Below are 25100 nucleotides of genomic sequence, written 5' to 3'. Positions count from 1 at the left end.
AATGTGGCAAAAGGTCGCAAAGTTCAAGGGGGCCGAATACTTTCGCAAGGCACTGTACATCCACAGGTACAACTCCAATTGACTCAAATTATGTCAATTAGCCTATCAGAAGCTTCTAAAGCCATGAAATCCTTTTCTGGAATTTTCCAAGATGTTTAAAGGCAAAGTCAACTTAGTGTATGTAAACTTCTGACCCACTGGAATTGTGATACAGTGAATTATAAGTGAAGTAATCTGTCTGTAAACAATTGTTGGAAAAATGACTTGTGTCATGCACAAAGTAGATGTCCTAACCAACTTGCCAAAACTATAGTTTGTTAACAAGACATTTGTGGAGTGGTTGAAAAACAAATTTTAATGACTCCAACCTCAGTGTATGTGAACTTCCGACTTCAACTGTATATCCTGCCTGTTTGGCCCTGTCCAGGGGTATCCCCGGACAGGGCAACAGTGTCTCCCAACCCCTCCTTTCTCAGCTTCCAGTATTTATGCTGCAATAGTTTGTGTCGGGGGGCTGGGGTCATATCTGGAGTATTTCTCCTGTTTTATCCGGTGTCCTGTGTGAATTTAAGTATGCTCTTTCTAATTCTCTCTCTTTTTCTCTCAGAGGACCTGAGCCCTAGGACCAAGCCTCAGGACTACCTGGCCTGATGACTCCTTGCTGTCCCCAGTCCACCTGCTCGTGCTGCAGCTCCAGTTTCAACGGTTCTGCCTGCGGACATGCTGCCTTGTCACAGACCTGCTGTTTTCAATTCTCTAGAGACAGCAGGAGCGGAGATACTCTTAATGATCAGCTATGAAAAGCCAACTGACATTTACTCCTGAGGTGCTAACCTGTTGTACCCACTACAGCCACTGTGATTATTATTATTTGACCCTGCTAGTCATCTATGAACATTTGAACATCTTGGCCATGTTCTGTTTTAATCTCCACCCAGCACAGCCAGAAGAGGACTGGCCACCCCTCATAGCCTGGTTCCTCTCTAGGTTTCCTCCTAGATTCCGGTCTTTCTAGGGAGTTTTTCATAGCCACTGTGCTTCTACACCTGCATTGCTTGCTGTTTGGGGTTTTAGGCTGGGTTTCTGTAAAACACTTTGTGACATCAGCTGATGTAAGAAGTGCTTTATAAATAAATGTGAATGCTTGATTGATGAGTGAGGCTGTAATAGGATCTTAGCAGACATGATAATGTCAGAAAAACAGGAGAAGAAAAGGAATAGATAAAGAACCTTTAATCCACATATTTGCCATTATTTTATTCATGGTCCTAATTGTTCGTTCAAAATAATTGGAGGGATATGAAAGGGTGACATAAATAGCCTTCACAGCAGAGCACAACTACAGAAGTTCAACTTCTAGATTTCTGATTCCGAAATAGTGCCAATAAATGAATACATCTGTGGGTAGTGCACAGTTATTCTGACTTGGTCTAGTCCACCATTATTATTGACAAGAAAAAGCTTGCCAGGTTTTTGGTTCAAACAAACCGATCCTTCCCATTAAACTTCACTCCATATTACAGTTCTGAGAAATAGGCTACAACTTCGTCGTCTTTGGAACGACACAGTGCTGCTTCTCTGAAAGGAAACAGATCTCCAGATTTCCAGGAAGCTATTGGTTCATTAGCACTCTCTCTGTCAGTGAATTCAAATGTTTAATCATGTGTTGGCATGATTATGTGCCTCATGTCAAGTAAGTAGCTGCAGGCTTAAAGAAACATTCAATCATATAATTTGCATATCAACCAAAATAAAAGCATGTTGATAGAAAAATGTGTGTCTCGTGTACAGTCCCTATAAAGTCTACACCCCTTCAACTTTCTTTTCACATTTTGTGGGATTGAAATATATTTCATTGTATTTTTTTGTCATTGATCTACACAAAATATTCCGTCATGTCAAAGTGAAAATATTTTTTTTAAATCACAAAATTTAAATAACTAAAATATAATTGTTGCATAGGTTTTCACACTTTTGTTTAGGCAAGCCTAAATTAGTTAGGAAGTACAATTTGGCTTAACAAATCATGTGAAATAATATGGGTTCCCTTCCTCTGTCACCCATACGTACAAAGGGCAGTGATTGGTTGGCTGGTTAACAATACAAAATGACATTGAATATATCTTTAGCATGGTCAAGTTAATAATTATGCTGTGGGTGATGTATTAAACCACCCAGACACATCAAAGACGCAGTCGTCGTTCTGAATTGACAGCATGACAAGAAGGAAACTGCTTAGGGATGTCAGCATGAGGCCATTAGTGATTTTAAAACAGCTACAGTGTTCAATTGCTGTGATGGGAGAAAATGGAGGATTGACCAACAACATTGTAGTGACTCCACAATAAATTACAGAGTGAAAAGAAGAATACAAATATACAGAATACAAATATTCCAAAACATGCACATGTATGCAACAAGGCACTAAGGTAATACTGCAAAAAACACAGCAAAGGAATACACTTCTTGGCCTAAATGCAAACCCTTATGTTTGTGGCAAATCCAGCACAACACATCACTGAGTAACTGCCTCCTTATTTTCAAGCACCGTGGTGGCTGCATCATGGTATGGAAATGCTTGACATTGGCAAAGACTGGGGAGTTTTTCAGGTTGAAAAGAAACAGAATGGAGCTAAGCAAAGGCAGTCCTAGAGGAAAACCTGCTTCAGTCTGATTTACACAGACACTGGGTGAGGAATTCACCTTTAAGCAGGACAATAACCTACAATACAAGGCCAAATCTAAATCTGTTTGAAAATCCATGACAAGACTAGAAAATGTTTGTCTACCCATGATCCCCAACACCTTGACAGAGATTAAAGAATTTGAAAAATAACAAAAATGGGCAAATATTGCACAATACAGGTGTGCAAAGCTCGTCTGATACTTACCAAAGAAGACTCACAGCTGTAATCGCTGCCAAAGGGGTTTCTAACCTGTATTGACTCATGTATTGTATTGACTTAATGTTATTTTTCATTCATCTTTAAAAAAAAAAATTGAATTTTTCTTCTACAGAGTATTTTGTGTACATAGTTGACAAAAAACGACATTGAAATCCATTTTAATCATACTTTGTAAAACAATACAATTTGAAGAAATCCAAAAGGGATGTAGACTTTCTATAGGCACCGTATTCAAAAATGGAGGTTTAAAATAATACAGCTGCATATTCATATTAGCCAACACGGTATATCCGACACATATACCTTGCAATACAATCTCTAAAAACAGCTGAGCAAAATGTATACAAATGTGCTCTGTAATAAAATGACCCGTTTGATTCCTTAACAATGCGTTCTCAAATGTCATGTTGGATGCATTAGAATATAAGGTATGGAGAATGTTAGCCTGCAGAACTATAGAAAAAGCAGTTGGGATATGAATGTTTGAGTTTCCAAATACTAAACGTTCAGTGAATGTAAATAGATTTAGGTGGTTTAAATGATTAATCTAACTTTCCTACTAACCTTCTAAAAGTTCACGGTGCCAAATTCTTGCCAAACCATTATTCTACTACTAAGCTATGACTGAGTGAGGCGTACATTTCACGTGTAACAGTATAACTTTAGACCGTCCCCTCGCCCATACCCGGGCGCGAACCAGGGACCCTCTGCACACATCAACAACAGTCACCCACGAAGCATCGTTACTCATCGCTCCACAAAAGCCACGGCCCTTGCAGAGCAAGGGGAACTACTACTTCAAGGTCTCAGAGCAAGTGGCGTCACCAATTGAAACGCTATTTAGCGCGCACCACCGCTAACTAAGCTAGCCGTTTCACATCCGGTACACACGCATACACATTCAAACATCACATTGTGTTTCACCATTGTTGAGTACAGAGACAAACAGCAAAGGTGTCTCAGGCAGAATTTGAAGTATCTAAATAAAATGTAACCTTCCAATATAAGGTATATCACAAAAAGGGAGTACACTCCTCACAATTTTGTAAATATTTGAGTATATCTTTTCATGTGACAACACTGAAGAAATTACACTTTGCTACAAAGTGAAGTAGTGAGTGTACAGCTTGTATAACAGTGTACATTTGCTGTCCCCTTAAAATAACTCAACACACAGCCATTAATGTCTAAACCGCTGGCAACAAAAGTGAGTACACCCCTAAGTGAAAATGTCCAAATTGGGCCCAAAGTGTCAATATTTTGTGTGGCCACCATCATTTCCCAGCACTGCCTAACCCTCTTGGGCATGCAAGCATGTGTATCTGTAGTTGGTGCTTGTCAACTCTAAAATACACTAGACTGTGTAGCCTTAACAAAATACACAAGCAAATGCATATGGAGTCTCAATGTTTAATAGTGACGGCAGGGATAGTTCAAACTGCAGTAGGATGGTTCTCCACACAGGTGAGTGAATCAGCTGAGCAGCACTTAGTTGATCTCTAGGTGCATGGCACAGGAGAGGAGAGCTGAAGAGATTGTGGGAGACAAATGTGAGCAAGATTGAATCAAATAAATCACAGCAGCAAAGGATTGTAGAAATGAACATCTTGACAGTCTTAAATTACAACAACTAGGCTACGAGGATAAAGGCAGGGTGCTCTGTATCCTACTCCAACTAGGTCTATTGACAGGGATAATGTGGCAGTTCTTATTTGTCAGCATGAATGAAATTAGTGAGTTCTGTCTTTATGACTTTATTAGCTTTACAATACTTGGAATAGTTATAGCTAAAGCTCCCTGTCCCAGAATGACATGCTAGTGATGAAGCCATCTGCTCCTGCCAGCTAGCAAAAGGTCTACTTGTATCTAGCTAGCTACATTTATAAGGTTCCTACGTTTTAAGTAAATTTGGGAGTTATTTTACAGATTTCCTTGATGTTATCACGTTTCTATAACTAAATAGATACCAAAAATAAATAAATACTTTACCTTCTGTCGGCCTGAGATCCCTCTCTCGAGGTGTCACCAAAGCTTATGTTTTTTTATTTCACCTTTATTTAATTAGTCATTTAGAGTGGCATGGAAAAGGAGAGGCAGATTTGAGAAGCTGCCTACATGGGAATTAAACTCTGTAAGAGGCTTCACTGAATATCACTTATTTCCCACACTGTATTTATTCCACTTTGAGGCCAAGTCAGACACCCCATGGTTCCTTCCTAGTTTCTGGGCCTTGGCTCAGGAGATCCAGTCATAGGTGGTGGGCTGATACATTGTATCTACTTAAGTTTGAGATGATTGGTCTCTGCTGAGAGAGGAGCTGTTTTTTTACATAGTATATATTTATTTTTTCTGAACACATTTTTGGTTGTTGGCAATGTCCTATTCAATGAATTGCAAAAGTCTCTGAAGCTGGAGTCTTCTATCTCCCTCTCTAACTTTAAGCATCAGCTGTCTGAGCAGCTTACCAATCACTGTACCTGTACACAGCCAATCTGTAAATAGCACACCCGACTACCTCATCCCTATATTATTACTTACCCTCTTGCTCTTTTGCACTCCAGTATCTCTACGTGCACATCATCATCTGCACATCTATCACTCCAGTGTTAATGCTAAATTGTAATTATTTTCGCCTCTAGGCCTTATTTATTGCCTACCTCCCTACTCTTCTACATTTGTACACACTGTACAAAAATATAAACATATTTATTTTCTTTTGTGTTATTGTTTGTTTATGTGTAACTCTGTTCTTGTTTTTGTTGCACTGCTTTGCTTTATCTTGGCCAGGTTACAATTGTAAATGAGAACTTGTTCTCAACTGGCCTACCTGGTTAACAAAAAGGCATTATGCTTTATTTCCCAATCACAAACATTTTGGGGGATTTTCAATTATTTATAAACAATATACAATTATTTTATGTACACGACAAAGTCACTCAACTATTCACAAAATACAAATTAAACATCAAAGACCAAGTACGTATTTTCACATTTGAAAGCACCAATAGAGTTTAGCAAGTTTCATAATAAATATGGACTATATTTTCAGATTTTGGCCAAACAGCATACATTCCATGTCATAAATCTCAAGAGATCACAACCAACAGGTTTCAGTCTCAACATTTACCATAATAACAAGTCTGAAGGAAGTTGGAAATTGAATAAGAGAGCTGCCCAGTATCATACCATGCAGTGCGGACAGTAGCACAGTGATGGCTTTGCATAGTCTTAACCACTTTCTTTTAAAAAAGGGACCATGAATTGGGAGGTGACCCTGGTGATATGAGAAGATAAGTCAAAGGGAGGGAAAGGGTAACGCCGACAGACATGAGTGTGGTGGTGACCTTTATACACTGGAGCCTTTTAATGGCCTTTCTCAGGAGATGAAATTAAATTGACTTAAAGGTTTACCTTGCAAGGCTACTACGTATACACCGGGCCTTTGATATACAAGATATAGGTGTACAGAGTAGATGGCCTGAAGACCATCAAAGCACTTGTAAACATTTCCTTCTGAAGTTCACCTAACACATTTTATTGTTTGATGGCTAAATATCAATTTAAATCAATCAAATTGATTTATTTTGACATTTAAGTGCAATATATTGACGGGCTGTAGACAACATGCAGATCAAATTTTAGCACCATGTAAAATACTGATAATGCAAATACAAACAAGGTGGCAGGAGACATGGCTGGACGAGGGCTACATTCTGATGGATTTACCAACTCAAAAAATAACTAAACTAAACATGTGGTGCATGGAATTCTGACAACATGGTGTGACAGTAAAATGTAAAACAAAAAATACATCTATTAAAAAAAGAAACATTCCAGCATGGACCAAATACTATCAATTGGGGATGAAAAAAATGTCAAAGAATTGTATGAGTTCAACAAAAAATAAGATTCAAAATAACTTGAAATGCATAGTGATGGTGAGGAAGATTGTTGTTTGACCGGGCTTTGAAACATCTAACTATGGCCTGACAGCACTCTCATGTCTCCTTGCCACACTTTGTTTTGAAATATAATCTGATACCACGATCTCAATACAAGCAGCTCTCCTAAATGTCCTTCAGGTGTTTGGCGTTGAAACTTACCAGATGTATCATTGAATATTGTGAGTGAGTACCATGTCTATGAGAAGCCTAATCCCTCAGAAGGGGGTGTCACTGGACAGGGTGAGGTGATCAGGGTGTTGGTTGACGACACACTGGAGCAGCGCTCCTGGAGGGTGTTGTTATTGTCCCAGACTACCGGCTGTGAGCTGGCTGTGCAGCCCAGGGCCTTGGCCAAATCTGGGCACACTGAGACACAGCCGCTGGAAGAGCAGGCAGAACTTTGGGAAAAACATGCAACCTGTCTTAATTTTAGATGTTCCATCAACAAGTTGTAAACCAACTGGTTATTTCTATAGGCCTACTCACCATTATAGATAATTGCCGCCATGCACGGCGTCCAACATGTGTAGTACTCAGTCATCACAGGGACAAGCACCCTGGATGCTACGGGTCTGTTGCGCTCACAACACCTGGGGTCGTCACATCTTTACTCGCTGTCTCATTGCAGCAAACCAAAGGCGCAAGTCATGATGATTGACCAAGGAAAGAAGATGAGGCATGTTAATGTGACCAGTGACGCTGTAGTCAAGTGGACCACAATTATCCCGTTAGGAAAAGATATGGGCACAAGTAAAAATAGAGGAAAACACCATGCAAAGGCGATCAGAAGCAGCGTTCTTTTCCTTGTCATCAGTGATGACTATTTCAGCAGGTAAAACACTGCAATGTATCTTTCTAGACGTATAGATCATTGCGTTGAAGAAAGCCACAATGTGACAGAGGGCGTCTGGGCCTTCACTGTAGTCTTTCGCAAGACTGACGCACAGATTCAAGGGCGTGATGATCAGTCCAAACGCCGAATCAGCACCGGTGAGGGAAAGTAAAAAGTAGCGAGAGTTCCTTGACCAGCCGGACACCGATGAATAAATCACCATAACAACTGTAATATTCCCCCAACGTGATCATCGCTGCTAAAACTGATATTATGCCAATTTTGATGGTCCGGTTCCATTCTAGAAGCATTTGCGTATCTGTGCTGGTTAGATTGGTGTCATCGGACAAATTGAGTGTTGCAAACAATGTCCTCAACTCTGGCATTAGTTTGTCACTTCCTCTGTAACACCCCCCCATTTCTATTTTTTATTTCAGGTGAATTTACATGATAAAGTCAATTTACCAAGCTGTGGTAAACACAACAACAAATACCACTACCACATGTGTTGCACGGTAGGTGGAAGTCACGTGCCCCAATCAAATAATGCCAGGTAAATATATCAACCAAGAGGCACATTATTCTTCCTTGGCCATAAATAAATAGACACATTTTCATCACATTTTGGAGTTGGTGTCCATTGTTTTTTTGTATGATGTAGTCAACATTGTATTGATACACTCATTTATTCTGTTGTGGCCTAGTTGTATGAGCAATGGCTCCATCGCTGCTCAATTCTTCTACAGGTGGAATCAGGTGAGGACCACCTAAGTGTAACAGTATAGCTTCCGTCCCTCTCCTCGCCCCGAACCAGAGACCCTCTGCACATATTCGACAACAGCCACCCTTGAAGCATCATTACCCATCGCGCCACAAAAGCCATGGCCCTCGCAGAGCAAGGGGAACAACTACTTCAAGGTCTCAGAGCGAGTGACGTCACCGATTGAAACGCTATTAGCGAGCACCATCGCTAATTAGCTAGCCATTTCACATCGGTTACATAAGCACAGGCAGAGATGAGCTACATGGGGGACTGGATTGGGGAGGAAGAGAGAGAGAGAGGACATTAACCTAAATAGTTGAAATATGAGCCCATCTCCTCCTCCAATCCCTACGCTAGACTCCGCACAGATGGATTTGTCATTAGGACAGTGACAAGTGCATATATCAAGGCGTATTCCAGGCCATCCTCCTTCCACAGAGGGACATGTTCATGGCTAGCTGACACTACTAGCCTACCTGCTGGGGAAGCAGCCCTCTGATGGTCCTCCATAGCAGCTGGACCTCACTAATCAAACATTGATACTGTACAGATAGCTCACATTCTCTCATTAGTGGCTCAGGCAGAAATGTTATTTTATCAATCCAAGGGCCTTTATGAGAAATATCAGTCGGAGATCAATAATATTTAGATTTGTCACCAAATACAAGGTTATTTCATTTGATTTGACAGAACATACTTCACATTGTATGAAAAAGATGTAACAAGTTTTGTTGGAATCCATTTCTTTGTTATTACCAGAAGGGTTATTTGTAGGCTTTCCTTAGCTCTTCTAAATGTGACAAGTTGATAGAGTAAATGTATCTTTCCACTGAAACATTGAGCCCAGACAAACAATATTCCATTATTTTCTAATGTCTGCAAAATGAATCATGCTGTTGAGGTGAATAAGCATGAATCATCAAGAACAAATGAAGACACAAGCTGCCGTGAGATTTTAAAAGCAATGCAAATACATATTGGCCATTGAAAAGCACCATCATGATCTCATGCTACATAAATGTTTTATGCAAATTAAAGGATGAAAATTAAATGCATGTGTTGTGATGTAGATAGGCACCGCTATGCTTCAGAGACGGGGCATCGTGCAAGTCTGAAGCTAAAAGTACGGGGCCAATTTGCTCCTTTCTGTAATCACTCAATTCATCAATTTTCTATTTTGAGCCACAGGAGAGTGGGGCTGATGCACATCTCGGTTTGACATTGGTTACCTGAAGCTTGGTGATAAGTGTCCTCGTTCTTTTTTAGATTGTCTGTGCTGATTTAGAGGCTGCTCTGTGCTTGTGGGTTTTACATTGCAACAACTAAACTTCTACCCCAGTGAAGATGAATATCTCATAAACCAGGGTTCAAGTCAGGTAGGAGATCATTAGCCTACTGCACGTTGAGTCAGGAATACATGGGACAGGATAATGATGCTTTAGGTTTTTGTGACACATTCAAGCAGAATTCAAGCACCCTTTCATAATATAATCAAAAATGACACAGGAAACATAATTAGTCTAATTAGTCAGAATATGATCTCAAATGTGATTTTTTTTAATAGTGCAGGGACAATATGATTGGATGCTTTGATAAATCTGACTTTAATGTACATGTGATAGTGTGATCCAGGCAGAGGTAATGTGTTGCACGGCAGCAATCATCCCATATTGGACAACTAAACCTCTGAATTACCTCATGTGCCTCCTCAGAACAGCAGGACTAACAGGATTAGAATCTTCAGGAAGTTCACAGAAAAGAGGGTGGCTCATCCCTGCAGAAGGTCAAATGGTTCTGGCATCGAAGCAAAACAACCAAGGTTATCTTCTTAAACCCCTCTGTAAATTTTCCCTAATCTTTTATGTGCTATAGTTTGGTTCATTTTCTATCTCTTTTCAATAATATTTAGAATTCCCATTAAGAAATAGGGATTTGACAAATAGAAGGTCCCATTGTTTTATGGGAGTCTTTATATGTACAGTTTAAATATGGATGGTGTGAATACTTTAAATGAGTAGCTGTTAGGGAAAGATAGAAGTGTGTGTGTGTCCGTGTACACATGTAGGTTTCTGTGTGTGTGTGTGTATGTGTGTGTACACATGTAGGTTTCTGTTTTGTGGATGTCTATCTGCACCTGCAAGATAGGGAAAGATGTGTTATGTTTTTTGTGTGAGTGGGTGGACTTCGATTGTTTTGCGTGGGCTGCATCAATGTCAAGTGGTAAATGGTACAATGTGCAGCATGATAGCAGTAACATAACCACAACAGAAATGAGTAATTCGCAACTGCTCTCAGCTCACTTGTACTTGAGCAATACGCTTTCAATGTATGTTCGATTTTAGGAATATCCCCCAACCACACAGCATAATGTATGACTTGGCTAGGTAGTGACAATGGAGGAATCATGCGTGAAGTTTCCTTTACTTTATGATGCAGATAAGCTTGCTAAGATAATAGATTAATAATTGGACTAAGTGCATAAATATGAGTTTACAGGCACTCTAAAGCTATCATGTGATTTGAACAGGGCATAGTTTCTTTAAAATTAGACACAAAAAAACAAGGCCGTTCGTAGGAGAGGATTCATTAAGATATAAGAACCATTTTTTTCTCATGTAAATTAGATGCCGTATATTGTTATTTACATGTACAATATTCAAATATGTACCCTTTATAAAGAAGAAGAAAGAATTCCCAATATTTGCACTGATATTGACAATTTTACATTTGTTTTTGTTCAAATTTAAACCAAATTTCTATGACATGCCTAAATGCTTATTTAATTTAATTCACATTAGTTGACAATGGTAGCTATCAATTCTCAATAAAAACTGGGCAACTGGACAATGTCTGTGCCCAGTGAGAATGTATCCAGAGGAATAACGTGTCCCCTCTCTCATGTGAATATTATAATTGAGGAAAGCTATTCACAGAATTACATTGGCTCTTATCAGTCCAAACCCCAAATCAAGGCCCAAGGACACTGATATTCACCCAGAGAAATTCACTACCTTACTCATTTTTCTTTACTTGGACATTGTCATCAGAGCAGTTAAATCTTATGCAGATGATTCTGGTTGTCTTTCAAGATACGATCCAAATCGGGAAAAGGTTTCTCACTGACACTGACTGGAAGTGGTCTATGCAACACTCCATTATTTGAAGATTTGCCCTTTTACCTTGTCATAATGATTCATTGGAACATTAAAGGACACCATAGTGAGCCATGTGCACAATCCCCACAGCAATCTGACATCTCACCGAGATTTAAAATGATCAAGGCACAAGTGAGTCCATTAGTAAGCGCAGACAGCGTTTTACTTTACCAAGGCAACAATAAGGGCATAAAGTCAGTCATTTAATGGATGTCCGGTTATCTGAGACCATCCAGAGTCTATCATTGTGAAATCCACAGCTCAGAATCATGCATTGTAGCCTGGTAGGGTTTGAGTGTTAGAGCCCTATAGATTTTCTTGTTGTTGATTTATTGATTTCACCTATATTTAACCAGGTAGGCCAGTTGAAAACAAGTTCTCATTTACAACAGCGACCTGGCCAAGATAAAGCAAAGCAGTGCGACAAAAACAACAACACAGAGTTACACATGGGATAAACAAACATACAGTCAATAACACAATATAAAAATCTGTATACAGTGTGTGCAAATGAAGTAAGGAGGTAAGACAATAAATAGGCCATAGTGACGAAGTAATTACAATTTAGCAATTAACACTGGAGTGATAGATGTGCAGATGAGGATGTGCAAGTAGAAAGACTGGTGTGCGAAAGAGCAGAAAACAAAAACAAATATGGGGATGAAGTAGGTAGTTGGTTTGTTGGGCTATTTACAGATGGGCTGTGTACAGCTGCAGAGATCGGTAAGCTGCTCTGACAGCTGACGTTTAAAGTTAGAGAGGGAGTTATGTCTCCAACTTCAGTGATTTTTGCAATTCGTTCCAGTCATTGGCAGCAAAGAACTGGAAGGAAAGATGGCAAAGTAGGTGTTGGCTTTGGGGATGACCAGTGAAATATACCTGCTGGAGCGTGTGCTACGGGCGGGTGTTGCTATGGTGACCAGTGAGCTGAGATAAGGCGGAGCTTTATCTAGCAAAGACTTACAGATGACCTGGAGCCAGTGGGTTTGGTGATGAATATGTAGCGAGGACCAGCCAACGAGAGCATACAGGTCGCAGTGGTGGGTAGTATATGGGGCTTTGGTGACAAAACAGATGGCACTGTGATAGACTGCATCCCATTTGCTGAGTAGAGTGTTGGAGGCTATTTTGTTAATGACATCGCCGAAGTCAAGGATCGGTAGGATAGTCAGTTTTATGAGAGAATATTTGGCAGCATGAGTGAAGGAGACTTTGTTGCGAAATAGGAAGCAAATTCTAGATTTAATTTTGGATTGGAGTTGCTTAATGTGAGTCTGGAAGGAGAGTTTATAGTCTAGCCAGACACCTAGGTATTTATAGTTGTCCACATATTCTAAGTCAGAACCGTCCAGAGTAGTGATGTTAGTCGGGCGGGCGGTTGCGGGCAGCAATCGGTTGAAGAGCATGCACTTAGTTTTACTTACATTTAAGAGCAGTTGGAGGCCACGGAGGGAGTATTGTATGGTATTGAAGCTCGTTTGGAGGTTTGTTAACAAGGGCCAGATGTATACAGAATGGTGTCGTCTGCATAGATGTGGATCAAATAATCACCCGCAGCAAGAGTGACATCATTGATATATACAGAGAAAATAGTCAGCCCGAGAATTGAACCCTGTGGCACCCCAATAGAGACTGCCAGAGGCAGCACAGTACTGTCTTTTATCGATGGTGGTTATGATATCGTTTAGGACCTTGAGCGTGGCTGAGTTGCACCCGTGAGCAGCTCGGAAACTGGATTGCAAAGTGGAGAAAGTACGGTGGGATTCTAAATGGTCGGTGATCTGTTTGTTAACTTGGCTTTCGAAGACTTTAGGAAGGCAGGGCAGGATGGATATAGGCCTGTAACAGTTCGGGTCTAGAGTGTTTCCCCCTTTGAAGAGGGGGGTGACCACAGCCACTTTCCAATCTTTAGGAATCTCAGACGATACGAAAGAGAGGTTGAACAGACTAGTAATAGGAGTTGCAACAATGGTGCCGGATAATTTTAGAAAGACAGGATCCAGATTGTCTAGCCCAGCTGATTTGTTGGGATCCAGATTTTGAAGCTCTTTCAGAACATCAGCTGTCTGGATTTGGGTGAAGGATAAGCGGGGGTGACTTGGGCCAGTTGCTGCAGGGGGTGCAGTGCTGTTGGCCTGGGTTGGGGTAGCCAGGTGGAAAGCATGGCCAGCCGTAGAGAAATGCTTATTGAAATTCTCTATTATTGTGGATTTATTGATGGTGACAGTGTTTCCTATCCTCAGTGCGGTGGGCAGCTGGGAGGAGGTGGTCTTATTCTCCATGGACTTTACAGTGTCCCAAAACCTTTTGGAATTAGTGCTGCAGGATGCACATTTCTGTTTGAAAAAGCTAGACTTTGCTTTCCTAACTGACTGGTTCCTGACTTAACTGAAAAGTTGAATATCGCTGGGACTATTCGATGCTAGTGCAGTATGCCACAGGATGTTTTTGTGCTGGGCAAGGGCAGTCAAGTCTGTTGTTAATTCAAAATGTTTTGAAAGGGGCATGTTTATTTAAGATGGTGAGGAAAGCACTTTTAAAGAACCACCGGGCATCCACTACTGACGGGATGAGGTCAATATCCTTCCAGGATACACGGGCCAGGTTGATTAGAAAGGCCTGCTCGCAGAAGAGTTTTAGGGAGTGTTTGACAGTGATGAGGGGTGATTGTTTGACTGCGGACCCATAACGGACGCAGGCAGTGATCGCTGAGATCCTGGTTAAAAACAGCAGAGGTGTATTTAGAGGGCAAGTTGGTCAGGATGATATCTATGAGGGTGCCCATGTTTACGGATTTAGGGTTGTACCTGGTAGGTTCCTTGATAATTTGGGTGAGATTGAGGGCATCTAGCTTAGATTGTAGAATGGCTGGGGTGTTAAGCATATCCCAGTTTAGGTCACCTAACAGTACGAACTCTGATGATAGATCAATTCACATACAGTGGGGCAAAAAAGTATTTAGTCAGCCACCAATTGTGCACGTTCTCCCACTTAAAAAGATGAGAGAGGCCTGTAATTTTCATCATAGGTACACTTCAACTATGACAGACAAAATGAGAAAAAAAATCCAGAAAATCATATTGTAAGATTTTTAATGAATTTATTTGCAAATTATGGTGGAAAATAGGTATTTAGTCAATAACAAAAGTTTATCTCAATACAATACTTTGTTATATACCCCTTTGTTGGCAATGACAGAGATCAAACGTTTTCTGTAAGTCTTCACAAGGTTTTCACACACTGTTGCTGGTATTTTGGTCCATTCCTCCATGCAGATCTCTTCTAGAGCAGTGATGTTTTGGGGCTGTTGCTGGGCAACACGGACTTTCAACTCCCTCCAAAGATTTTCTATGGGGTTGAGATCTGGAGACTGGCTAGGCCACTCCAGGACCTTGAAATGCTTCTTACGAAGCCACTCCTTCGTTGCCCGGGCGGTTTGTTTGGGATCATTGTCATGCTGAAAGACCCAGCCATGTCTCATCTTCAATGCCCTTGCTGATGGAATGAGGTTTTCACTCAAAATCTCACGATACATGGCCCCATTCATTCTTTCCTTTACACGGATCAGTCGTCCTGGTCCCTTTGCAGAAAAACAGTCCCAAAGCATGATGTTTCCACCCCCATGCTTCACAGTAGGTATGGTGTTCTTTGGATGCAACTCAGCATTCTTTGTCCTCCAATCACGACGAGTTGAGTTTTTACCAAAAAGTTCTATTTTGGTTTCATCTGACCATATGACATTCTCCCAGTCTTCTTCTGGATCATCCAAATGCTCTCTAGCAAACTTCAGACGGGCCTGGACATGTACTGGCTTAAGCAGGCGGACTGGCACTGCGTCTGGCACTGCAGGATTTGAGTCCCTGGCGGCGTAGTGTGTTACTGATGGTAGGCTTTGTTACTTTGGTCCCAGATCTCTGCAGGTCATTCACTAGGTCCCCCCGTGTGGTTCTGGGATTTTTGCTCACCGTTCTTGTGATCATTTTGACTCCACGGGGTGAGATCTTGCGTGGAGCCCCAGATCGAGGGAGATTATCAGTGGTCTTGTATGTCTTCCATTTCCTAATAATTGCTCCCACAGTTGATTTCTTCAAACCAAGCTGCTTCCCTATTGCTGATTCAGTCTTCCCAGCCTGGTGCAGGTCTACAATTTTGTTTCTGGTGTCCTTTGGCAGCTCGTTGGTCTTGGCCATAGTGGAGTTTGAAGTGTGACTGTTTGAGGTTGTGGACAGGTGTCTTTTATACTGATAACAAGTTCAAACGGGTGCCATTAATACAGGTAACGAGTGGAGGACAGAGGAGCCTCTTAAAGAAGAAGTTACAGGTCTGTGAGAGCCAGAAATCTTGCTTGTTTGTAGGTGACCAAATACTTATTTTCCACCATAATTTGCAAATAAATTCATAAAAAATCCTACAATGTGATTTTCTGGATTTTTTTTCTTCTCATTTTGTCTGTCATAGTTGAAGTGTACCTATGATGAAAATTACAGCCCTCTCTCATCTTTTTAAGTGGGAGAACTTGCACAATTAGTGGCTGACTAAATACTTTTTTGCCCCACAGTATGGTGTCCAGGGCACAGCTGGGAGCTGAGGGGGGTCTATAACAAGCGGCAACAGTGAGAGACTTGTTTCTGGAGAGATGGATTTTTAAAAGTAGAAGCTCGAACTGTTTGGGCATATACCTGGATAGTATGACAGAACTCTCTGCAGTAGATTGCAACTCCGCCCCCTTAGCAGTTCTATCTTGACGGAAAATGTTGTAGTTGGGGATATAAATTTCAGAATTTTTGGTGGCCTTCCTAAACCAGGATTCAGACATGGCTAGGACATCAGGGTTGGTGGAGTGTGCTAAAGCAGTGGAGGTAAACCTAGGCATTGAGTGACGATGAGAGAGGTTGCATCTCTGGAGGCGCCAGATAAGCTAGGTGAGGTCTCCGCATATGTGGGCGGTGGGACAAAGGAGCTATCTAAGGCATGTTGAGTGGGACTAGGGGCTCTGCAGTAAAACAAAACAATGAGAGCTACCCTAAACAACAGTATACAAGGCATTTTGACATTAGAGAGAGGCATAAAGCAATCACAGGTGTTGATTGGGAGAGCTAAGACAACAACAGGTAAACAGCTAAGACAACAACAACGGTTAAATGGCGATGAATGGGCAGAGAGGGTCAGTCAGCTACACACAGGGCCTGAGTTCGAGGCTGGGGACGACAGATAAACAAAATGAAGTACCGTGTTAATGAACAGTCCAGCATGTATCAGCTGTGTAGCCGAGTGATCATAAGGTTCAATGAGCAGCAATAGATGAAACAGGGAGCCTTTCGGTAGTCATTACTGCGCTAGGCGAGTGGGAGACACGGCGTTCAGAAAGCTAGCGGGCCGGGGATAGCAGATGGGTCTTCACCGACATCCATGACGCAGAGGCCGGTTGAGAGCACATCGGCCGAATTACGTCAGCACACTAGTCGTGATGGATTGGCGGGGCTCTGTGTCGACAAAGGGTCCAGGCCAATTGGCAAGAGAGGTATTGTAGTTGGTGTACTTCGTTGGCTAGCTGGGGGATGAGCCTAGCTCGAGGCTAGCTCGAGGCTAACTGGTGCTTGCTTCTGGACAAGGACGTTAGCCACAATAGCCACCTGGTATCAGCTTGCTGGCTAAGATGATCTGGTGTAATTGTCCAGAGCTTGCTGCAGCAATCCGGTGATGTAGTGGAAAAAAGCAGTCCGATATGCTCAGGGCTGATATCGCGCTATGCAGACTGGCAGGTATTATTCGGCTAAAGCGGCTGGTGTCTGAGCTAAAGGTAAAGACCGCTAGCAGTGGCTAACAATTATTAAATAGCTAGTAGCTAATTAGCTGGCTAGCTTCTGATGGCTAGCTTCTGATGGAGGTTCCAGTTATAAGGTCTAAAAAATAGCAGATCCGTACCACATTGGGTGAGGCGGGTTGCAGGAAGGTATGTTTAATTAGAAAATGGAAAAAAGAGATGAAATATATATTTTTTAAAACTTTTTACACTGGATATTTACACTGGACAAAACAATACTGTTAGAGCCCTATAGGTATTGGAATATACATACACAAGGACCTTCTTTGTTGCAACATTTTGACCAAATAATAATGCTTTATCTCAATCTCTTCATTCAAAGACTCAATCATGGGGCGGCAGGGTAGCCTAGTGGTTAGAGCCTTGGACTTGTAACCAAAAGGTTGCAAGTTCAAATCCCTAAGCTGACAAGGTACTGTCATTGAAAATAAGAATGTGTTCTTAACTGACTTGCCTAGTTAATTAAAGGTAAAAAAAAATCATGGACACCCTTACTGACAGTTGTGGTTGCTTTGTGTGATGTGTTGTTGTCTGTGTCCAATAATGTTTGTACCCTGTTTTGTTGTGCTGCTACAATGTTGTTGTCATGTTGTGTTGCTACCATGCTGTGTTGTCATGTGTTGTTGTCTTTGTGTAGTGTTGTGCTGTCTCTGTTGTCGTGATGTGTGTTTTGTTCTATATTTTTATTTAATTTATTTTTTATTTTAATCCCAGCCCCTATCTCCGCAGGAGGCCTTTTGCCTTTTGGTAGGCCGTCATTGTAAATATAAATTTGTTCTTAACTGACTTGACAAGTTAAATAAAGGTTAAATATATACATTTTTTTAAATACAGGTAAAAAGTATTTTTCAATTATCTGTGTGGTGGGTATGAATGATGACCATTAACTGTTTTTCCTCCTGGGTAAGCCTGCTGCACTGGTTCATATATTGACAGAGTTATGCAATACTTATGTCACCGTGTTTCTGCCTCCCACCCTCACACAGGAATTTCAATCCTGAGGCTAGAGCATTTGAGCATTACGTAATCACTCCTCCCCTCTCACTCAAAAAGAGCTCTGCTATGGCATAAGCTATTGACATTTCTGCTGTTTTTCTGTGCACAGCATTAATTTTTAACCCCTAACCTTTCCTCTCTGCTCTTGGGAGTGTTAGAGGCTGGTTGCTAGATGCAGGGAAGCTGTGCACTGCATAATGTTTAGGCTGCTTTGTTTTCTGCTCTCCCCACAGACTGAGCTCTCGGTGTGGGGAGGAAACGGAGGGGAGAGGGCCCGGTCAGGTTTCCAGAACACTGCCTTCCACAGTTTGTCTACAAAGCAGGAAGATGCGGTGGTGGATACAGTCCGCATCTCCAGTCTATTGGCACCTCGCCTTCGGGAGCATGATCTCTCTTTGCTATGAATAAATAAATTAAGCATAAAGAATGAATTAATAAATGAAAGTGTGGCAATGGTAATCAGCCTCTTGGAGAGCCTGCAGGTTCCCTTCATTAAAGTTTCATAACCAATCATTAAAATGCAGGCAAGGAGGTAGAGAACCAGCCTACATCTTTACCAGATCAACCCCCTTTTCACGAGGGAACTAAGTTTTGTACAAATGTATTCATTCATCATGAAATGTGAAGATGATGTGGCTCAGAAATGTTCGGCAGTTGGAACTGCTCAATGAACTTCACCTCTAACTTACTGTACTGTAGGGCTAAGCCTGGTCTTTGAATCATCTTACTTCATAGACAAGGTGTTTACTTAGCAATCAAAACAGCACATCCCTCTGGTGGCCTAGCTTACTGAGCAGCTCCCAACAGTTGTTTGTTGATTGGCCTTTCAGACACTTGTTATTTCTATCAGGGAGAGCAGACCTGTCCACCAGTGGTGATGACAGGGACAGAGCCTCTTGCTTTTCTTTAACAGATGGAGGTGCCTGCTCTGCCGTATCCCCTTTGACATGGTGTGGAGGAAATCCATCATGGAGTTTTCAAGGGTAGGTCATCCAACCCGAGACATACTGTAACTTTTTTTCCTGTGTAATTTGCAATGTATGTCTTCTCCCCGAGGGCTACTAATTCATTAGCAGTCTGCATGAGTGACGGAGCATGGAGGTGCGTTACAGAGTCTACTTAACCCTGTTTTCCTCTGGAGACGGGAGCCATGAAGACATCCAGCACACCACACAGACAGTATAATAACTTTAAGTTGTTTCAAGTCTAGGCAAAAAAAGCCTCTCCTTAGTGAAACACTGCTGTAAACTTTAGGATCAAAGAGAGGACAATGGCCGGGGATATAATATATACCATTAGAGTGATACAACCCCAAGCTTAGCAATTGATGCTATAGCTTCGATTGGACTCAAATACATGCAAAACAATTCCAAAAGGGTGTTCAAGCCTTGAATGTTTTATAGTGTAATGCAATTTTAAAGCCTATCATAGTTATGACTCCACACAATTATCACGTCATACAGAAAAGGAAATTATAAAAACGTCATGTTCCTTTTTAAAGCATAGCTATATAGCATAGCCATATGTCAAGCATGGTGGAGGTAATGGGGGTCTGGGGGTGCTTTGGTGGTGGTAAAGTGGGAGATTTGTACAGGGTAAAAGTGATCTTGAAGAAGGAAAGCTATCACTCCATTTTGCAACGCCATGCCATACCCTGTGGACGGTGCTTAATTGGAGACAATTTCCTCCTACAACAGGACAATGACCCAAAGCACAGCTCCAAACTATGCAATAATTATTTACGGAAGCGCAGTCTGCTTGTATTCTGTCTATAATGGAGTGCCCAACACAGTCACCGGATCTCAACCCTATTGAGCTGTTGTGGGAGTAGCTTGACCGTATGATACATAAGAAGTGCCCATCAAGACAATCCAACTTGTGGGAGGTGCTTCAGGAATGTCTGCAAGGCTGTAATTGCTGCAAATGGAGGATTCTTTGACGAAAGCAAAGTTTGAAGGACACAATTATTATTTCAATTAAAAATCATTATTTATAACCTCGTCAACATCTTGACTATATTTCCTATTCATTTTGCAACTCATTTCATGTATGTTTTCATGGAAAACAAGGACATTATTAAGTGACTCCAATCTTTTGAACGGTAGTGTATATCCCTGCCCTTTCCTTCAGTTTAACTGGACAGCCGTTTGCCTTTCCCTGTTACTACCTTGACACATTCGATAAACACCATGATTCCATCTCAGCAAAGATAAAGCCGAGATGAGGACGGACCTACTCCAGTCAACACAGAAAGACACGAAATCATCTGTGTTCACTGATAGCAACCAATTTAGTTGTGTCTGCATTGCTATTGTGATTCTATTGAAATGGTTTGAAAGTAAATGTTTCAAGTTAATTAAGAAAATGTTAAGTGAAGGTTACGTGGGTGTGTCAGTTCTGAAAGCAGATCCTTAAACCCTTGTGCTGATACTCATTTGCTTTACTCATGGTCAGCAGTGTCAATTAGACCCGCATTTCCCAAAGTAGATTAATGGGAGCATTTGAACAGGGAACAATTAGGTGAGGGAAATGTATTTAAATATGTGTTAGTCATTACCATTAATAAGGAATGAGGGTTAAACTCCCAAAGGGTAATATTGGACATATGGGAGTGGATAAGAGTCTCTCATTGGACCACACAGTATGGTATGGGCCAGGGGAAACCTGCAAATGCGCAGCTCCTCAAATCCATGCCCCTCAAATTCTTATTGGTATGGGTCCTATTTTGTGGCTTTGATAAGATAGCGGTCCTAGCTACAAAATATACAGTACCTGCCAGATTCATAATACCTGATCTCCCCATCATAACATGGCCTCTGATGTCAATAACCCCACGAATCAATTACTGTAGATTCTTCTTTATCAGGGGACTACTTCAGAGAAGAAAACGGACATCATGCCTTAAACACCTTTTATCGATTTGCAAACAGACAGATTTATTCAAATCATGAGCTCAGTCAAACTGGAACTTAACTGGATAACGTTTGAATAACATATCACTACATCAGAGCATAGCTCTAGGTGCATGTAAGATTAAGTGTGACATTTGTTCTCAGCAAAAACTCTGAATTCATCCTCCACCTCAATTCCCTTATCACATGATTGATTTTCAGTGACTGTTGTATAATAATATTGTATCTGACATTTGTTGAGGCAAATGTTTGAGACTTTGAAATGTTATTTTTATGATGGATTCTTAAATGAATGTATTCCCGTTTTGAATACACACACACGTGTCCGTTGATGGTTGATTGAACATTACAGAGTCCCCTGTCAGCTCTGGGCTTGGAGTTGAAAGTGAGGCACAGTTACAGTGTGGTTTTTCCCATGTTCTGAGGAAAGATCAAAAACAGAATCACTATAATGCGCAACGCCACAACTTTTAATCTCCGGGCTCGGGATCGCTGCCAAGGCCGATAATGAGGTACTGTTAAGCGCCTCTACCTGCAGAGAATTACTGTGTCCTCACTGCTTACAGGAAGTTAGATTTTCAACAACCACTGATGAAATCTCTTTGCAAATCAACAGGTTAAAATGCAACTAAATAAACTCAATACTAATCATCTCCCAACTGAACTCACAGAACCAAACAGTAGTAAACAACTTGAGCATCTGATATTTTATTTACCTGATGTCATCCCCTGTTGTTGTCAGAACTAACTGCGGCAGTGTCAGGCCATTTAAAATGCAGCCTCTTGAATATTTATTCCGGTATATATAGTCCCTTTATGGAAGTCATTATATTTTCAGTGATGGGATAATGACAGAGCTCATTTGCACCTCATTAATGTACTTTTATTGGGAAATGTTGAAACAGCCTCCCTCACCAATTTTGTCTGTGGAGAGCAAAAATTATTGGAAAATAATGAAGGTCTCTGCGGCAAACAGAAGGGATTTCAGGAAGAGATAGAGGAAACCAAATTGTTGGATGTCATCATGCTTTGAATGTTGAAAAGGAGCTCTGTCTGCTTGGTGATCGAAATAGATAAAGACGAAAGTAAGTTTCCTCACTGTCTAGTCTACAGACTTTGCTAACTATATTTTATGAATAACTGCTAGTGAATTACAATAACTCCCATTGCCGTTGTTAAAACCAAACGCTGCATAAAAAAAGGTACCCAAATAACTAAACCCACTTTACACTGAGTTGTACTGGTACCATGTTACAAAGAAACTGCATTTACTCACTAATATGAAACAGAGTTCGGCCTCTGTACTTCCATTACACTGAGTTGTACTGGTACCATGTTACAAAGAAACTGCATTTACTCACTAATATGAAACAGAGTTCGGCCTCTGTACTTCCATTGCAATTCACTTACTGTTTCAAATCTGCAATTAGAAAGTTTATCAGTCATTACATTCTGGTTGTCAAAGTACTAACTGAACTGCACAAAGGCCACTGGAGGTAAAGTGTAAACTCAATAGCATTGAAAAGGATTCCATCAATAGTTCTTGTCAATATGACCCCTCCATTAACAAGTGACGATTTCTCAGCAGATAACTTCGATTCCTTGAATAAACCCAGCTATATTGTCAAATCTGTTCATCTTCAGAAGGGCACATTTAAGCACAATGAGTCCAGATACGGCATAGACAGTCAGACAAAAGGAGACGTCAGTAGAGTGATGTATGACGGATACCATCGGGCTCACCAAGGTTTTAACTGTGGCTCGGTTGCTAGGAGAAGAGATTAGTGTCACCCGTCTCCAGAGTTTCAGTTTGAGAATATGACGTTGGAGGTCAGAGAAACAGAGCCGTTATATACTCATATTTGACCTTCATCTGTCACTGTGTCCTGCTCTACATGTTATTCATGCCATCGAACAGATGGGCTATGTTTATGTGACCACTGTAATACATGGCCATTACTGTTCATCATGGTGTTTTTCAGTAGCCAGGCAAAGCCATCAAATGTTTTTTTTCCATCAGCAGGCAGGTTTTTGGGTAATGGCAGGCTGCTCTTATTTTTGGATGGAGCTGACAGACAGAAGTTGCGTTAATGCGTGTGTGTGTGTGTGTGCCTACGTGCGTGTGTGTGTGTGCGTGTGTGTAATAGAGTTGTCCTTTTTTCTTCTTTTAATGCCTTTTAAATGGAAAGTAAATCCAAAAGTTACGAAAAGTAATCCAATTACATTATTGAGTTTAGGTAATCCAAAAGTTACCTTACTGATTACAATTTTAGATAGGTAACTAGTAACTGTAACAGACTACATTGAAAGTTTTTTTTGTTTTTTTGTATTGTCAGGATAGGTGCAGTGAAATGTGTTGTTTTACAGGGTCACCCATAGTAGTACGGTGCCCCAGGAGCAAATTAGGGTTCAGTACCTTGCTCAAGGGCAAATCAACAGATCTTTCACTTTGTCGGCTTGGGTATTCAAACCAGCAAGATTTCGGTTACAGGCCCAACACTCTAACCGCTAGGCTAGGCTACCTGCCACCCAAAAACCTGCTCAACCCTAGTAACCTAGTAACCTACCTAACCATGCGTTTAGTGTGATATATGACACAATATAATTTTGTGGAAATTAGAAATGGTGTCTAAATTGTAATCAATGTCACTTTTATATCAGATTGCAGAAATGTTGAAGATGTTGTAAGGAATTGTCTGTGTGGTTAGAATTTGATTCACGAGCAAACAGCCATCAACCAAGAGGCTCTTGTTAATCATTGCATGTAGCAGTAGCACAAAGTGCAGCCAATCAGGACATAATCAAAGCATGGTAATCATTTCATATTTTGTTTTATCCTTGTGAGACAATAGCACTGCTTCTTTAATGACTAAGTGAGAGCACACTGTTATTCTGGAGACCATTCAGCATTCCAAATATCTGTTGCCATCCAAACATCCATAACCCCCCCCCCCCCCCCCCCCATCTCTCTCTCTTTCTCTCTCTTTCTCTCTTTCTCTCACCTCCAGTTCTTGCCTGAAGCTGGCGCTAGGTCTCCATCTCCCCTTGTTCTGGCTTTGCTGCTGTTGATCTAAGTGGGAGCCAGTGCTTGCAGAATAATATCCCAGGATTTCGTTTTTATATTGCGCTTCCAACACCTCTGCAGGTTCCAGTGCTGTAGTCACATTTAGTTTGACACCAGTGAGAGATAACTGTTGACTGAGAGGTGGAGTCTCATTGTCCAAAATGACATAATGCAGCATGTAGAATCACTGAGAAGGATAACACAGAGACTCAAAATAGATCCAGTGGACCAGCTCCTTATGCCGGCTGACATGAATGAATCTGTCTCATATCTTTCTTAAAGACAGTGGGAATTGCTGTGAACATCTCCTGAAACATGATACTGTGTAGTAATATAGCTTAATCTAGTAATATAAATTAATCGCAAATTCTTTGTAATTGTTTTTAATGATTTTCTTGACTTCTAATGAAGCCTGTTAGTTGTCGATCTGTTCAAGAATAGTAAATGGTATGGTGCAGAAACAGTGGAGGGGGTTATTTTATTCCCTGCCCTTCCCCTCCCAGGTGTCTAGGCTTCTTTCTGGTTAGGCCTACTTCCCAGGTCCACTTATTTCCTGGAGGCTTTCCTGTGACACTGAACTTTGGACGCCGGATACAATCGCTGTCCACTCTCCAGTGGTGCTGAACTTCAGACGCCGGATACGATTGCGGTCTACTTTCCCGTGATGCTGATGTTCAGTGGCGCTGAAACTTTGACATTCTGAT

General features: G+C 41.2%; 1 pseudogene; it reads right to left on the bottom strand.

Annotated features, from left to right (window-relative positions):
* Positions 1 to 5847: 5847 nt before the first annotated feature.
* Positions 5848 to 8106, bottom strand: LOC110526947 (uncharacterized; annotated as a pseudogene).
* Positions 8107 to 25100: the final 16994 nt, after the last annotated feature.

This window comes from Oncorhynchus mykiss, chromosome 6 (genome assembly GCF_057628025.1).
Source record: "Oncorhynchus mykiss isolate SJ-2025 chromosome 6, ASM5762802v1, whole genome shotgun sequence".
In the NCBI taxonomy this organism is placed as follows: Eukaryota; Metazoa; Chordata; class Actinopteri; order Salmoniformes; family Salmonidae; genus Oncorhynchus; species Oncorhynchus mykiss.
The sequence above is the reverse complement of the archived record's forward strand: the minus strand, read 5'-3'. Positions and strand labels throughout refer to the sequence as shown.